The 4,057-nt window shown below is 43.9% G+C and overlaps 1 protein-coding gene across 2 annotated transcripts in view; it reads right to left on the bottom strand.

The window, feature by feature from the left end:
- gas2l3 (growth arrest-specific 2 like 3) overlaps nucleotides 1–4,057 on the bottom strand; it is a gene marked incomplete at its 3' end in the record, with an annotated part of 139,261 nt that overhangs the window by 49,214 nt on the left and 85,990 nt on the right.

Below are 4,057 nucleotides of genomic sequence, written 5' to 3' on the forward strand. Positions count from 1 at the left end.
ACCCAAAGCTCGTGACCATAGATGAGGGTAGGAACGTAGATCGACCGGTAAATCGAGAGCTTCGCCTTTTGGCTCAGCTCTCTCTTCACCACGACAGACCGGTACAGCGCCCGCTTCACTGCAGACGCTGCACCAATCCGCCTGTCCATCTCCTGCTCCATTTTTCCCTCATTCGTGAACAAGACCCCGAGATACTTAAACTCCTCCATCCTCCCCGACCCAGAGAAGGCACTCTACCCTTTTTCGGCTCGGATTTGGAGTTGCCAGGGTAACTTGTCTCTCAGTCCCCCATCTAACAATGGATTGCCTTTTTCATGCATACCACCCCAGTGACACATGCCTCCATGTGTCACTGAATGCCTGAGTGTGATATCTACTTGTCCAACTATGTGTACTAACTCTCCTGCCATCCATCATGGTGGAATAAACAGTTTTGATAACATCACATTTAATAAGTGTTGGGTTGTTGTTTTTTTTACAAAAAAGCCAAATGTGTATCTTTTGCAATTCTGTCTTTCAGGTACTTGGAGTGAATCTTGTCCTGATGGATCTCATCTACCTGTTTATGATGCCTGTCGGCATGATGTATGACATGAAGTTGAATCAAATTCCAAACAATGTTTCAGGTGAGGATACGTGGTCAGACAAGAACATTTAGATTGGGGAAAGACTAGAGAACCTAGCTAGGGACCTCAGCATGTCACAGGAAGTTCATAGACCCATGTGCTGTGTGTGGACAGGCATTTTTCTTTTAAAAAAAAGCTGTACCAAGGTGCTATCTTAAGAGAAATAAGACATGCAGACGCAGGAAGTCGCTGATGTAGCATGGTACTATCAGGGTCCCCTAAATCACAACCAGGATCTTGGGATCATCGCCCTGAAGAATGACACTAGGGTCTCTCCACAACACCGACAGGATTGGACCATTCCCATATGCGCACATGATGGTCATCTGTAGTAACGCAGAACTGAGATTCATCACTGAACATGGGAAGATGCCAGCTGTCCTCAGTCCATTCCTCCTGGTTGTGGTACCACTCCAACTACAGCCGACCCTCTTTTGGTTTTCTTGGCATCTAAGTAAACTCGTTGTCTGACTAATGCCAGTCATCAGGCCACAGTGCTGGATGACATGGGATGTTGTAAAGAGACTCTGTGTCCAGAGTGCAGGTGTAGATGTCATGGTTAGCATATAACATCCTTTGATGTGGTTCATCCTTAGAGACTGGAACCTCCATGACCTGTGTGGGTGCCGACAACAACCCATTGGTTCTAACATTAACCATTTGTACAATATGACCACCTGGCCTTATGCAAACCCTCAATGTGACCCCTATCAAACTCCATCAAGTGCTTGTAATGCTGTCTAAAGCATTTACCAGACACCTCTGTTTTCAGTGAACTTCATTCAGCCTTTTGACCGACACCATGACTCCTCTCGTGATGCCATCACTTATGCCCAATGGGGAATGTTTTTAGACATAGTCAACTTCTTGCCAATTGAATTATTTGCATACAGATCATGGATCTGAATGTGTACCAACTTACATCACAATTAGACCATGTCTTCTGGGAATGATCCTATTATCTGCATCAGTAAATGTGCAACTAATGCAGCTGGTTTTGTTTGTTTTGCTCCTGGGTTGTTGTTTTTTTCTAGACATTCGCTCATATAACTAGTATTTGTTTTTTTACCATCTATACAGACGCTATGAACTCTTTTGAAGAAGTAAAGCTGGCCAAAGACATCTTCAATATGTTTAACCTGATTGGCTGTCCACTGCTGCTAGCCTGTATGTGTATTGAGCGCTACCTGGCAGTGACCAAACCCATGGTATACCTGAGGGTGAAGCGCTGGGAGTATCGTATGGCCGTTTCGGCTGTGGTGTGGCTGATTACTTTGTCCTTTTGTCTGGCAATTGGTAAGTGTTGAATTATATTTAATCCAAACTAACTTTTTATCCAAAAAATGATAAAATCAAATTGAAAATCAGATTAAGACTGAGCAACTTCTGTCAAAGTTGTCCCGTTCGTTTGTATTTTACAGGTTTAAAGCAAGATATGGTTAGAATGATGGTGTTTGTTTCTGTGATCATCTCCTGCCTCTTCCTGCTGATGATCGTGTGCCTCGGCGGCGTGGTCAGATCACTTTGGCAGACAAGTCCTGCTCTCACAACCGTTGGAAACCAGCCCCGCTGTGCATCACCCATGAAGAGACGGGCGGTGGGTAATGTGTTGGCTGTGGTGATGCCTGCCGTGATGTCTTACCTCCCTGTCCTTGTGTTGTTTCCTGTAGTCTTATACGCATACTACTGCAACAACTCACTGAACAATGCTATGTGTACCGTTTTTGAATTATCCAAGCTGTTTCCCAAGTTTGGTCTCCTCATTGGTCCCCTGTTTTATCTTTCCAAGGCAAAACAAATGAGCTGTCTTTCTGGAGCAAAATTAAAATAGTGCAAAAAAATTGAAATAAAAAGGGTAAAACCAGAGCGCAGAAAATGTTTAACATATAGAAGTTTCTGCAAATTGTATTTTTGACTTCCTCTAAGCAAACTAATATAACTTTTCTACTGATATTATTTTAGAATACAGGAATAATTAGATTTACTACAATAAAATAGTTTTCTGTGTTTCTGCTCTCTCGGTATCAGGAGTCCCTGGATTCAGCTCCCCGAAACTCACACCTCAGCTCTGGTGAAATGATTCCATCAAACCCAGCTTTGTTAAGGGTTTGTAATGATATTCTTTTAGAAAATGGCTGCTTTGCAGTCGTCGCACTTTAATGCCCCTTTTACACCGGCTCTACAGGTCCCGGCTCCACTCTACTCAGCTCGCTTTGTGCGTGTTTTCACCGGCATTTTTTCAAGGCCGGTCCCTGCTTCGGAGTAAGGCCAGCCGGGCCGGCCCTGCTTCGTGGGCGGCGCCAGCTTAGCTCCTGTTCACTCATTGGTCGTGGGTGTGACCAGATGCGAGCATAAAGAGCGAAGGTAGGAATATAACCAACAGCGTTAGCTTACCCTGCAGCGTTTCTGCCGTCTGTCCCCCAGCTGAAGGCCTGTAAAGCCTGAAATCTCCGGCAGATAACAGCTGTCCTACTCCGCGCAACAATCGCAGCATCCAGAGCATTTCTTCCACTGCGCCTCTCTTCCTGAAGTCTCAGGAGAATCCCCATAAGTTTAAAAAACAGCAACAACACAGGGCCAACGTTGTCCATAGCGCTTCTGTTGTTTACACAACTTGTGCCAAGTTTTTGTAGCGCACCCCCGCACGCCGGGGCCCCGCCCCACGCAACACGAGGAGGCGTTCCTCTGCTACCGACCAAACTGGCCGGTGTGAACGCGATGGATTCTTTATCAAGCCGAGCCGAGTAGAGCAGAGTAGAGCCGGACTTCTGAATTAGAGCCGGTGTAAAAGGGGCATTAGATCTGACTGCAATCTTTGATACTGTTGACCACAGTATTCCTATTTCCTGTTTAGATCACTGCTTTTTGGGTCATCCCTAAAACTAGCTAAAGGTCATGGTAGACCGGGCTTCCAAAGTTTGGAACAATCTGCTTCTTCACTTCCTGCTTTTAAATCTCTTAGAAAAACACATTTATTCTCACTGATATATAACCCTGTGTGAGTTGATTTAGTCTGTTAACGTCACAATGTTCACTGTTTTTTTATTTATGTGATGTTTTCCAAATTTTATTTTGAAATTGTTTTTACTGTTTTTATCTTTGCTGTGGTAAATGTATGAATGTGACTGTCAAACAAATGTAAAACAAAAAAGTTGTACTTTGTAGACTTGGTTTGAAATAAAACAATGATATCTGTTTGTTTGTGATGAGGTAAAGGAGTGTTCAAAAAATACTCCCATTCTTTATCAGACCCTCCACGATTTCGCGATTGCAACTATTAACGCAAAATCAAGCAAACCCCGCGAAATCGCAACTTTCCTGCAACTTTAACCCAATATTTATTGTTTCTAAAGTGATTTGCCACCGTTTCTGCGGTCTAGTCTCTTCTTTGTGGGTTTGTGTAGCGTGGAATACAAAATAAGCCCAAATAA

This window comes from Kryptolebias marmoratus, linkage group LG1, assembly GCF_001649575.2.
Source record: "Kryptolebias marmoratus isolate JLee-2015 linkage group LG1, ASM164957v2, whole genome shotgun sequence".
Classification (NCBI taxonomy): Eukaryota; Metazoa; Chordata; class Actinopteri; order Cyprinodontiformes; family Rivulidae; genus Kryptolebias; species Kryptolebias marmoratus.